Source organism: Lepidochelys kempii, chromosome 1, assembly GCF_965140265.1.
Source record: "Lepidochelys kempii isolate rLepKem1 chromosome 1, rLepKem1.hap2, whole genome shotgun sequence".
Classification (NCBI taxonomy): Eukaryota; Metazoa; Chordata; order Testudines; family Cheloniidae; genus Lepidochelys; species Lepidochelys kempii.
This window is the reverse complement of record NC_133256.1, coordinates 11032451-11046400: the sequence shown is the minus strand read 5'-3', so window position 1 is coordinate 11046400 and position 13950 is coordinate 11032451. Positions and strand designations below refer to the sequence as shown.

Below are 13950 nucleotides of genomic sequence, written 5' to 3'. Positions count from 1 at the left end.
ACACTACCTCATCTTAAATCATATTGTGATTAAAACATAAACGGAGTTTCTTTTTGGTTAACACAACATGCCTTTGTCTGGGAAGAAAAATTCACTCAACCTGCTCATTTTTCTACATTTGACAGTATTCAGCAACAACTGAATTCCTTTTAGATGAAATTCAATCTATGGAAATACAAGCTATAACCTGAAAGCTTGTCATCAAGCAGTGCAGAAAAAAAAATAACCAGTACAAACCCTTCTTCAATGAATATTTATTGTATTTCCATATTTCACCACTCCTCTGTTTACATAAAAGACTGAGGAAGCCAAGACTCCTCTCTGGTATTATTAGCCCACAATATAATGATGGTGGACTTAATTGCCCTGAAAACCATGATACCAATAAATGAAATCTTCAAGCAATCAATTTTTAAGAAGATAAAACCCTAGCTCCTTTTTTTTACATTGGTAAAATAGTATATGGATGGAAAATTAATGCAGCCTTATATTTCTCAACCTTGTGATCTCTGTTTTCAGACTACAGATGTTATGTGGTGACATCTTCAATCTCATCAAATCTGTGTCATTTTAAACCCTGAATTCCAATACAACACAAAACAGGCTAGGGAGACCACACAATTCATTTCTTCCCCACTATAAAATTATACAACAGTCCATTTTTATTTTCCACACTGTTTGCCCCCCACTCCTTTACATTTAGCACACATTCCTGCACTGTATGCTGCAAAACAGAAGCATCCTGTAATTTTAAAAACAGCCCTTTTGTATCAACCTACCTGGATTTCCAAGAGCCTACACAAACCTAGGTTTAAAACACAGCCTTTATAAAGAGGAGAAATAATAAATAACCTTAACCAAGACCCCAATGATTTAATTCCCTTTTTAGCACCAAAAGGAAAGGTGAAAGTTGGAATGAAACCCACATTACCTCCCCCACCTCCATGCTCTTGCCAGATCCTGTTTCCCTGAATGGTTGCCAAGTCTCCCTATGACTCCTTCCTACCACCTGCCAGCTCCACCATAACCCTTGCCAATTCCTCTCACCCCTGCCAGCTTTTCCGTTAGCACAGGGCTTCTCAAACTGGGGGTCGGGACCCCTCAGGGGGTCACGAGGTTATTACATGGGGGGTCACGAGCTGTCAGCCTCCACCCCAAGCCCCACTTTGCCTCCGGCATTTATAATGGTGTTAAATATATAAAAAAGTATTTTTAATTTATTAGGGGGGTTGCACTCAGAGGCTTGCTATGTGAAAGGGGTCACCAGTACAAAAGTTTGAGAACCACCACCTTAGCAGCTGCCCTTATGCTACCTCCCCATACCACCTTTGCCAGCTTTCCACATACAACTTGTTTTCCTGCCAAACTCCTGCATTTAATATATTTATTGTTTATATGGATAAAATGTAGCCTATCACAAGGGCTCAGGGCAATTATTCCAGCTCCCCATATACCACCTTTAGCTCTCTGTTACCTTTCTTTCTAACTCCCCACCATACTACCACCACCATCCCCCAAGCTCTCTCCTGCTGCCAACTCCCACAGGCCTGCACCTCCATTATTTGCCCAAAAAGAAAAGGAGTACTTGTGGCACCTTAGAGACTAACCAATTTATTTGAGCATAAGCTTTCGTGAGCTACTCACATTCCAGCCCTTCACATGTACTCCATGCCTTCCAGACCCTTCCTAATATACCTCCCTATTTCCCTCAAAACACTAAAAAAGGGTCCCTCCTACCAAACATGCATGTCAAACCCCTTCTGTTACCTCTCACATACCAGCTCTCTACTGTTTCCTTCATGCCTCCCCAGACCCACATGGCAGCTTCCTCCAGGCCAGCCCCACGGGGCCAGTTTCTTACACATACCAGTTTCCCCTTATGTCACCATGGCAGCCCTCTACCAACATGCTACCCCATGGCAGTCCATATGCTACATCCATGCCAGCTGCATGCCCTCTACATGAGCTCCCCTCACACCGTGCTAGCTAATCCCCATATGCCCCCATGCCAACTGACTGTCTGGCCAGCTCCTCCCTTGCCCCCTTCCTCTATGCAGGCTCACTCCATACCCCATGTCCCAAAACCAGTTCCCCCATAACCCCTGCCAGCTCCCCACACAACCCCTATGCCCCATATCAGCTCCCCATACATATACCTTATCAGCTTCACACGCACCCTGCCAGCTCCCCTCACATAAATCTTGACCCTATACCAGCTCTCTCGACATGCATCCTGCTCCATACCAGCTTCCCACACACAAACACACCCTGCCAGGTCTCCTCATAGTCCCCCCTGCCCTGTATGATCTCCCCCTACTTCCCTTCTGCCAGTTCCCCCCACATATCCCTGACCCCCTTCCCCATACCACCTCCCCCCAGATGTCCCCCTCTGCCATACCAGCTCCCCCCACATGCCCTCTGCACCCTTACCAACTCCACCCTACATACCCCTTAACCCCTTACTAACTCCCACCACACATACCCCCTGCCCCCGTACCAGCTCCCCTGCACATAGCAGTGCATATCAGATCCCCCGGAGATACCCCCACCCCTGTTCCAGCTGCCCCCCACACGCCCCCTGCCCCTTTAGCAACTCCCCTCACATGCCCCCCTGCGTCTGCACCAGCTCCCCCCAACATACCCCCTGCCCCTTTAGCAGCTCCCCTCCACATGCCCCTGCATCCGCACCAGCTCCCCCCAACATACCCCATGCACCTTTAGCAGCTCCCCCCACATGCCCCCTGCCCCCGTACCAGCTCCCCCCCACACGCCCCCCTACCCCTTTAGCAGCTCCCCCCCACATGCCCCCCTGCGTCCGCACCAGCTCCCCCCAACATACCCCCTGCCCCTTTAGCAGCTCCCCCCCACACGCCCCCTGCGTCCGTACCAGCTCTCCCCACCACATACCAGATCCCCCGGACATACCCCAGTTCCAGCTTCCCCCCCCCACATGCCCCCATACCAGCTCCCCCCCATACCCCTGCCCCCCCACATACCTCCTGCCCCCATACCAGCGCATATCAGATCCCCCCCACACACCGCCTGCCCAGTACCAGTTCCCCTCACACACACACACCCTGCCCCCCTACCAGCTCCTCCCCCACACACACACACACCCCGCCCCCCTAACCAGCTCCCCCACACACACACACACACCCCGCCCCCCTAACCAGCTCCCACACACACACACACACCCCGCCCCCCTAACCAGCTCCCACACACACACACCCCCTGCCCCCCTACCAGCTCCCCCACACACACACACACCCCGCCCCCCTAACCAGCTCCCACACACACACACCCCCTGCCCCCCAACCAGCTCCCCCACACACACACACCCCGCCCCCCTAACCAGCTCCCCCACACACACACACACCCCCTGCCCCCCTACCAGCTCCCCCACACACACACACACCCCGCCCCCCTAACCAGCTCCCACACACACACACCCCCTGCCCCCCAACCAGCTCCCCCACACACACACACCCCGCCCCCCTAACCAGCTCCCACACACACACACACACACCCCGCCCCCCTAACCAGCTCCCCCACACACACACACACACCCCGCCCCCCTAACCAGCTCCCCCACACACACACACACACCCCGCCCCCCTAACCAGCTCCCACACACACACACACACACCCCCTGCCCCCCTACCAGCTCCCCCCCACACACACACACACCCCACCCCCCTAACCAGCTCACACACACACACACCCCGCCCCCCTAACCAGCTCCCCCACACACACACACACACCCTGCCCCCCAACCAGCTCCCCCACACACACACACCCTGCCCCCCAACCAGCTCCCCCTACCCACAGCCTCTGCCCCCTAACCAGCTCCCCCCTCACACACAGCCCCTGCCCCCTAACCAGCTCCCCCCTCACACACAGCCCCTGCCCCCCAACCAGCTCCCCCCCACATACCCCCTGCCCCCCAACCAGCTCCCCCCCACATACCCCCTGCCCCCCAACCAGCTCCCCCCCACATACCCCCTGCCCCCCAACCAGCTCCCCACACACACACACACCCCCTGCCCCCTACCAGCTCCCCCCCCACACCCCACCCGCTCCCCAGCCCAGCGGTGCCCGGCCCACCCCGGGATGCGGTGGCCCCGGGCGCCCGCTCGCGGCCCCTGGGCGGGGGGGGTCTCCTCACCGCTCACCTGCAGGCGAACGAGACGGTGGCTGGTCTCCCCGGCGGCGGCGGCGGCGTCCCCGCTCCCGGTGTCCGTGGCGGTGGCTGCGCGGCTTCCCCCTCCTCCGCCTCGGCTCCTGTCTCTTCCCACAGCAGCCAGCGAGTGGGGGAGGGGACAGGCCGAGGGGAGGGGGGGAAGAGTACCACCAGCGGGACCGTTAGAGACCAGCCGCGAACTACAGCTCCCGGCAGGCCACGCTCCGGGCACGGCGAGGCCACCAGGCGGCATCGGTCGCGAGGCATGCTGGGAGTTGTAGTCTTCCCCTCACATATGTAATTTTCCCCAGGACCAAAACGGGGGCAGTGCATGCTGGGACTTGTAGTTTGAGGGCATTAGCCCAGTGGGAGCTGTAGTACTTCAGTGGGCGCGCCAGTCTTCCCGGGGACAAGGGAGGAGCAGGCGGGAGCGTTGCATGCCGGGAGTTGTAGTTCAGGGGAGGGACTTGGTGTTGAGCACGCTGGGAATTGTAGTCTTCCGCTGACCGCGACAGTCGGGCGCCCGAGCGATCGGCGATCGCGGCCTGCTGGGGCATGTAGTCAACCCGCACGGGGCGCGGAACGCGGAGAGCTGGGCGGACAGGGATCCCGGCGGAGTGAGGCACGCCGGGACCGGTAGCCATGGCGCACGGCCTCGTCTGGGTGCATGGCATGCTGGGACCTGTAGTCACAGACAGGCTAGCTCTGGGAGGCTGCGGAAGCACGGCATGCTGGGATCTGTAGTCATGGAGTATGGCGTGCTGGGACTTGTAGTCAATAGACCTGGTGCTGCAGCCCCCCTCCCCCCTCCCCCCCCCCCCCCCGGGGGACCGTCGGACACCTATAGGGTGACCGGATGTCCGGATTTTATAGGGACAGTCCCGATATTCAGGGATTTTTCTTACATCGATGGCTATTACCCACCACCCCCGTCCTGATTTTTCACCCTTGATACCTGGTCACCCTAGACCCCTGTGAGCCTAGTTTGGGAGGGGAATGGGGGAGCGTGCCCCCCACCCCCAGCTGGCCTCTGTCAGGCAGGGAATTCGCCCCCCTCCCTCCCCCCGCATGGCCCCCTTTGCCTGGCTAGAGCTGCCCCCCCCACATGTAGAAGTCCAACTACACCTATCCTGGAGCATCAGCAGCCCTAAGGGGCAGTCACCCCAGCAGGCAATGCAGCCTGGAGCACCAGCAGCCCCAGCAATCAGGGGGGCCAGGAGCCAGAGGCCTGACAGCCCCCAAAACTACCTGTCAGCTGGAACATCCCCTGGCTCATACAGGGAGCACTGTCCTTCTCTTTCAAAGCGCTCCTTAAAATGCCTTCCTAGCCATGATCTTGCATAATTCTTTCTGTCTCATCTGTAATTAACTAGCCTGGTGCTGTGGGTCACCCTGGCAGAGTATCTGGGAGTTGGTGTTTTGTAGCTAGATTATACACACATCAACATTAGAATTTCTGACATTTTGACAACAGACAGAAACCTAATGCCAAATTATACATCGAGGAAAATTGCTTGTCGTTAAAAAATCAATATCAACAGTTACCTGTGAGTATAAGGGAATGCTCTGCATGGTAACTATTGGTAAAATTATGACTTTTTAATGTTTGCTATTGTATTTCTTGTTCTGGAGGATAAACAGAAGCTACAGTCATGTGGTGGGTGTGTGACAGAGAAGAAGTAGGGCTTGGCAAGCTTGCATTTCTAGCACACGGGGAAGATGGCCATGTAACAACCATTAGGGCTCTTCTGAGCTTGAGTACTTCACCCCCACCATCACACTTGTTTTTAATTTAAGGGGAAGGAGGGAATTAGTTTAAGGAAATAAATTAAAAGAAATTAAACAAAGAAAATTTGTATCAGTAAAATATAACCTGCTTTGACATACTGGAAAGTACCAGTCACGTTGTTGTAACGGAGGACTGCAGCAGACCGCTGAATGACCATTCATAACGGGGAGAACGCAGGAAAAAGAGAGAGGATGTATAGTATTTGCACCATCAAAATAGGCCTTGCTAGGGAAATTGAGAAATCTTGGACTGGAATCTAAACTTCTTGTGGTATGAACCACGTTTTCTTCTGTGTTCGATACAAGACCGAGCATTTTCAGCACTCAGCAAATACTGAGCAAAAATGTAACCAGTCCGGGCCCGATTTTGACTTGACAGTGGTCAACCTGCTGCACACCAGAGAGACATGGAACTTCACAGAGCTTCACTGGAACTCTTCTCCAGAAGCACAGGTCCCTACCACTTCTTCTAAAAGAGAGTCTTCCATAGCAGTTAGCCTTACAGAGCCTACTACACACAATTGATCAGTTCTGATTCTATCCTGTACAGGTACATACTATATACATACCAGCCAATTCCTAATAACAACAACAATAGAGCACAGCTAATTGATTTTGTGTCATCGTGCAGCATTAAAACACCATCACACTGCGACAAAAACACTGTCACGTCACAACACCACTTTTAGTGGTGCAAGACTCACCCCAGTTAATTCAGAATAGAAATACTGGAACAGGTGCCAACCTTACATCACTTAAGAAGAATACTCTTGCTGACATTTATTTTCCCCTTTCAGGTACATCACCAAGTCCAATATAAACAGGTCTGGTCTGACTGCTGTGGATTGCAATTATTGTGCCTGATTCACTTTTGAATCACTTCAATTTTACACCAGTATGTCTCACAACATTTGGGGTTTTTCTTAACACTCCAGCTCCAAGTGTCAGGTTATTATATATGTTGGGAAAATAACACAGCAGGGCACAGATTATCCAACAAGTTCTTGGAATGTATTGGAGACAAATTTTTATTTCAAAAGACAGAGAAAGCTACTAGGGGAGAGGCTGTTCTAGATTTGATTTTGTAAAATAGGGAGGAACTGGCTGAGAATTTGAAAGTGGAAGGCAGCTTGCCTGAAAGTGATCATGAAATAACAGAGTTCATGATTCTAAGGAATGGTAGGAGGGAGAACAGCAAAATAAAGAAAATGGATTTCAGGAAGGCAGGCAGATTATCCCTCATGGTAGCACAGTAATGCTTGGAAACGTAAACTCAAAAAGCTGAAAGAACATTAGGAAAATGAACAGGACCAAAAACATTCATTTTTAAGATTTAATTATTTTATCCAATTTCATGATTTTTGGGAGCCTGACTATGATTTTTGAATGCTTGGGGTTGACAACATGGATTTTGCTGTATAGGATAGCTATCTAGTAAGTAAGATAAGGAATAATTTTACCCACTAGTGCCTCTTTCAGATGGAAATTTGGAGAGACCATTTCATAATTTAAATTCATAATCTCTCTTTCACTTACTTTACTGCTCTAACGTTCCACACATTATTATGCCCAATAGGCTGTTCACTGGGCATAGAATAAAAGGGCGATGCAAATATCCACTGGCAGAGAGAACATGTGTATAGTAAACTGTTTGCTTTGATAAAGCACTTTGTGTGTATCTAGGCTGAAGTCTAGAATAATGAAAGGTTTCAGAGTAGCAGCCGTGTTAGTCTGTATCTGCAAAAAGAAAAGGAGGACTTGTGGCACCTCAGAGACTAACAAATTTATTTGAGCATAAGCTTTCATCCGATGAAGTGCGCTGTAGCTCACGAAAGCTTATGCTCAAATAAATTTGTTAGTCTCTAAGGTGCCACAAGTCCTCCTTTTCTTTTTAGAATAATGAAGTTATCTCTGCATATTCAGATTTCTTCAGTGACCCTATAAGATGGATTTCTGACCACACGGGGAAGGTAAAAGAATACCCCGTTGTCAGAAAAGGGATAACTGCCTCAATGCAGCAACTTCATTAGAAGACAAGCACTGCATCCTCTTCTTCTGCGTTCCATACAGACCTGAGTGAGAGAGAGCTCAGAGAATAAACTGCCAAGGACAGGAGAAACCTGGGGGGAGAAATTAATTATGCTGGCCAAAATCTGCCTTCATAGAATCATAGAATATCAGGGTTGGAAGGGACCTCAGGAGGTTTCATAGATTCATAGATATTTAGGCCAGAAGGGACCATTATGATCATCTAGTCTGACCTCCTGCACAATGCAGGCCACAGAATTTCACCCACCACTCCTAAAAAAGACCTCACACCTATATCTGTGCTATTGAAGTCCTCAAATTGTAGTTTGAAGACCTCAAGGAGCAGAGAATCCTCCAGCAAGTGACCCGTGCCCCATGCTACAGAGGAAGGCGAAAAACCTCCAGGGCCTTCCAATCTGCCCTGGAGGAAAATTCCTTCCCGACCCCAAATATGGCGATCAGCTAAACCCTGAGCATATGGGCAAGATTCATCAGCCAGATACTACAGAAAATTCTTTCCCGGTAACTTGGATCTTACCCCATCTAAAAACCCATCACAGGCCATTGGGCCTATTTACCATGAATATTTAATTACCAAAACCATGTTATCCCATCATACCATCTCCTCCATAAACTTATCGAGTTTAATCTTAAAGCAAGATAGATCTTTTGCCCCCACTACTTCCCTTGGAAGGCTATTCCAAAACTTCACTCCTCTGATGGTTAGAAACCTTCGTCTAATTTCTAATCTAAATTTCCTAGTGGCCAGTTTATATCCATTTGTTCTTGTGTCCACATTGGTACTGAGTTTAAATAATTCCTCTCCCTCTCTGGTATTTATCCCTCTGATATATTTATAGAGAGCAATCATATCTCCCCTCAACCTTCTTTTAGTTAGGCTAAACAAGCCAAGCTCCCTGAGTCTCCTTTCATAAGACAAGTTTTCCATTCCTCGGATCATCCTAGTAGCCCTTCTCTGTACCTGTTCCAGTTTGAATCCATCCTTCTTAAACATGGGAGACCAGAACTGCACACAGTATTCCAGGTGAGGTCTCACCAGTGCCTTATATAACGGTACTAAAACCTCCTTATCCCTACTGGAAATACCTCTCCTGATGCATCCCAAGACGACATTAGCTTTTTTCACAGCCATATCACATTGGCAGCTCATAGTCATCCTATGATCAACCAATACTCCAAGGTCCTTTTCCTCCTCCGTTACTTCTAGTTGATGCGTCCCTAGCTTATAACTAAAATTCTTGTTATTAATCCCTAAATGCATGACCTTACACTTCTCACTATTAAATTTCATCCTATTCCTATTACTCCAGTTTACAAGGTCATCCAGATCCTCCTGTAGGGTATCCCTGTCCTTCTCTAAATTAGCAATACCTCCCAGCTTTGTATCATCTGCAAACTTTATTAGCACACTCCTACTTTTTGTGCCCAAAAAAGGGAGGTCATCTAATCCAACCCCCTGCTCAAAGCAGGACCAATCCCCAATTAAATCATCCTAGCCAGGGCTTTGTCAAGCCTGACCTTAAAAACTTCTAAGGAAGGAGATTCTACCACCTCCCTAGGTAACGCATTCCAGTGTTTCACCACCCTCCTGGTGAAAAAGTTTTTCCTAATATCCAACCTAAACCTCCCCCACTGCAACTTGAGACCATTACTCCTTGTCCTGTCATCTTCTACCACTGAGAATAGTCTAGATCTGTCCTCTTTGGAACCACCTCTCAGGTAGTTGAAAGCAGCTATCAAATCCCCCCTTATTCTTCTCTTCTGCAGACTAAACAATCCCAGTTTCCTCAGCCTCTCCTCATAAGTCATGTGTTCCAGACCCCTAATCATTTTTGTTGCCCTTCGCTGGACTCTCTCCAATTTTTCCACATCCTTCTTGTAGTGTGGGGCCCAAAACTGGACACAGTACTCCAGATGAGGCCTCACCAATGTTGAATAGAGGGAAACAATCACATCCCTCCATCTGCTGGCTATGCCCCTACTTATACATCCCAAAATGCCATTGGCCTTCTTGGCAACAAGGGCACATTGTTGACTCATATCCAGCTTCTCGTCCACTGTCACCCCTAGGTCCTTTTCCGCAGAACTCCTGCCTAGCCATTCAGTCCCTAGTCTGTAGCAGTGCATTGGATTCTTCCACCCTAAGTGCAGGACCCTGCACTTATCCTTGTTGAACCTCATCAGATTTCTTTTGGCCCAATCCTCCAATTTGTCTAGGTCCCTCTGTATCCTATCCCTACCTGCCACCGTATCTACCACTCCTCCTAGTTTAGTATCATCCGCAAATTTGCTGAGAGTGCAATCCACACCATCCTCCAGATCATTTATGAAGATATTGAACAAAACCGGCCCCAGGACCGACCCTTGGGGCACTCCACTTGATACCGGCTGCCATCCAGACATGGAGCCATTGATCACTATCCGTTGAGCCCGACAATCTAGCTAACTTTCTACCCACCTTATAGTGCATTCATCCAGCCCATACTTCTTTAACTTGCTGACAAGAATACTGTAGGAGACTGTGTCAAAAGCTTTGCTCAAGTCAAGAAACAATACATCCACTGCTTTCCCTTCATCCACAGAACTAGTAATCTCATCATAGAAGGCGATTAGATTAGTCAGACATGACCTTCCCTTGGTGAATCCATGCTGACTGTTCCTGATCACTTTCCTCTCGTGTAAGTGCTTCAGGATTGATTCCTTGAGGACCTGCTCCATGATTTTTCCAGGGACTGAGGTGAGGCTGACTGGCTTGTAGTTCCCAGGATCCTCCTTCTTCCCTTTTTTAAAGATGGGTACTATATTTACCTTTTTGCAGTCGTCCGGGACTTCCCCCGATCGCCATGAGTTTTCAAAGATAACGGCCAATGGCTCTGCAATCACAGCCGCCAACTTCTTTAGCACTCTCGGATGCAACGCATCCGGCCCCGTGGACTTGTGCACGTCCAGCTTTTCTAAATAGTCCCTAACCACTTCTTTCTCCACAGAGGGCTGGTCACCTACTCCCCATGCTGTGTTGCCCAGCGCAGCAGACTGGGAGCTGACCTTGTTCATGAAGACAGAGGCAAAAAAAGCATTGAGTACATTAGCTTTTTCCACATCCTCTGTCACTAGGTTGCCTCCCTCATTCAATAAGGGGCCCACACTTTCCTTGGCTTTCTTCTTGTTGCCAACATACCTGAAGAAACCCTTCTTGTTACTCTTAACATCTCTTGCTAGCTGCAGCTCCAGGTGCGATTTGGCCCTCCTGATTTCATTCCTACATGCCCAAACAACATTTTTATACTCTTCCCTGGTCATTTGTCCAATCTTCCACATCTTGTAAGCTTCTTTTTTATGTTTAAGATCCGCAAGGATTTCACTGTTAAGCCAAGCTGGTCACCTGCCATATTTACAATTCTTTCGACACATTGGGATGGTTTGTCCCTGTAACCTCAATAGGGATTCTTTGAAATACAGCCAGCTCTCCTGGACTCCTTTCCCCCTCATGTTATTCCCCCAGGGGATCCTACCCATCAGTTCCCTGAGGGAGTCGAAGTCTGCTTTCCTGAAGTCCAGGGTCCGTATCCTGCTGCTTACCTTTCTTCCCTGTGTCAGGATCCTGAACTCGACCAACTCATGGTCACTGCCTCCCAGATTCCCATCCACTTTTGCTTCCCCTTCTAATTCTTCCCGGTTTGTGAGCAGCAGGTCAAGAAAAGCTCTCCCCCTAGTTGGCTCCTCCAGCACTTGCACCAGGAAATTGTCCCCTACATTTTCCAAAAACTTCCTGGATTGTCTGTGCACTGCTGTATTGCTCTCCCAGCAGATATCAGGGTGATTGAAGTCACCCATGAGAACCAGGGTGTGCAATCTAGTAGCTTCTGCTACTGAAGGAAGGAAGCCTCATCCACCTGGTCCGGTGGTCTATAGCAGACTCCCACCACTACATCATTCTTTTTGCTCACACTTCTAAACTTAATCCAGAGACACTCAGGTTTTTCTGCAGTTTCGTACCGGAGCTCTGAGCAGTCATACTGCTCCCTTACATACAGTGCTACTCCCCCACCTTTTCTGCCCTGCCTGTCCTTCCTGAACAGTTTATAACCATCCATGACAGTACTCCAGTCATGTGAGTTATACCACCAAGTTTCTGTTATTCCAATCACGCCATAATTCCTTGCCTTCACCAGGACCTCCAGTTCTCCCTGCTTGTTTCCAAGGCTTTGTGCATTTGTATATAGGCACTTGAGATAACCTGCTGATCGCCCCTCGTTCTCAGTATGAGGCAGGAGCCCTCCCCTCACAGACGTTCCTGCCTGTGCTTCCTCCCGGTATCCTGCTTGCCCACTTACCTCAGGGCTTTGGTCTCCTTCCCCTGATGAACCTAGTTTAAAGCCCTCCTCACTAGATTAGCCAGCCTGCTCGCAAAGATGCTCTTCCCTCTCTTCGTTAGGTGGAGCCCGTCTCTGCCCAGCACTCCTCCTTCATGGAACATCATCCCATGGTCAAAGAATCCAAAGCCTTCTCTCTGACACCACCTGCGTAGCCATTTGTTGACTTCCACGATTCGACGGTCCCTACCCAGGCCTTTTCCTTCCACGGGGAGGATGGACGAGAACATCACTTGCGCCTCAAACTCCCTTATCCTTCTTCCCACGTAGTCACGCAGTGATCCGCTCAAGGTCATTCTTGGCAGTATCATTGGTGCCCACGTGGAGAAGCAGGAAGGGGTAGCGATCCGAGGGCTTGATGAGTCTCGGCAGTCTCTCCATCACATCGCGAATCTTAGCCCCTGGCAAGCAGCAGACTTCTCTGTTTTCCCGGTCAGGGCGGCAGATAGATAACTCAGTCCCCCTGACTTCAGTTTACTTATTGCTATTTCTAGGTAGCAGTGCACTTCCCTACCTCCCCCCGGGGTGTTGTGAGGATAAATACATTTGAGATTGGGAAATGCTCAAGTGCTATGGTAATAGGGGCCAAGCAAGTATCTAATACAGCTAGTTGGCCCAAATCCATTTTTGATGGAGTCAACAGGAATTATACCAGTGACTTCAATGGGAATAAATTAAGCCTGTGCTGAGCATGTTGGAAAATCTCACCCTACAAGTGACTTTCCCAAGGTCAGGCACAGAGGAAATCTGTAGTAGAGACACTATCAGAACCCAGATAATAATGGTTGATCTATTGATCAGCCTCCTTGATCAGCCATTCTTGAGCCTTACCTATAAGAAGACCATTGGCTGCATTGGTGTAAATCAGGGCATAAACATAGAGTTGTAGGGCTGGAACGGACCTCAAAAGTCATCTAGTCCAGCTTCTGCGCTGGGGCAGGACCAGAATTTGTCCCCCTATGTTTGAACTGTCTATGGAGCTAAGATTCCCAAACTGGGTATTAGCTATTAATTCCAGCCTCATTTGTGTGTGCCATTTAAATCTGTGTGACGGAAAACTTCTTCACCTTCCTGTAAATATCAGTTCTGAACAGAGAATGAGTAGGGGCTACCTTAGGTACTACTAGGCATGATCCAGTTCCTTTTTAAGCCCTTGAGAGTTTTGCCATGGATCTCAATGGGGGCAGACCCTTAACACACCCCTCACAGTAGTACCTAGACACCACAGGAGAGGAACCAAAGAGCATATTTATATTAACATCTTTTGCTCCCTTATGAGGCAGTTTGTTCTAGTGGATCAGGCACTGGGAGAGAGTCAGGACACCTGGGTTCTAGTCTGAGTTCAGTCACTGATCATCTCCTGTATGACTTTGGGCAAGTCACTTCACCATCCCGGCTTCTGTTTCCATTCCCACCCTTCGTCCATAGGCGCAGGAAGTAGGGCTGCGGGGGGTTCTGCAGCACCCCCAGGTTTTTCGCAGGGTCCTGGCTGCCGGCCCCTTGCCCAGGGTCCCGGCTGCCGGCCCCTCACCCAGGGTCCCCACAACCGGGGCTCCTCTG

General features: G+C 49.7%; 1 protein-coding gene across 4 annotated transcripts in view; it reads right to left on the bottom strand.

Annotated features, from left to right (window-relative positions):
* Positions 1-4385, bottom strand: part of FAM168A (family with sequence similarity 168 member A) — a 359778-nt gene extending 355393 nt beyond the window's left edge. For 3 of the 4 annotated variants that reach the window (XM_073334676.1, XM_073334694.1, XM_073334704.1), the window contains exon 1: positions 4173-4385. The gene's annotated coding sequence lies outside the window, so the exon portion shown is untranslated. Of the gene's footprint in view, positions 1-4165 lie in introns of all 4 variants that reach the window. The other variant, XM_073334685.1, reaches the window with a different exon arrangement.
* Positions 4386-13950: the final 9565 nt, after the last annotated feature.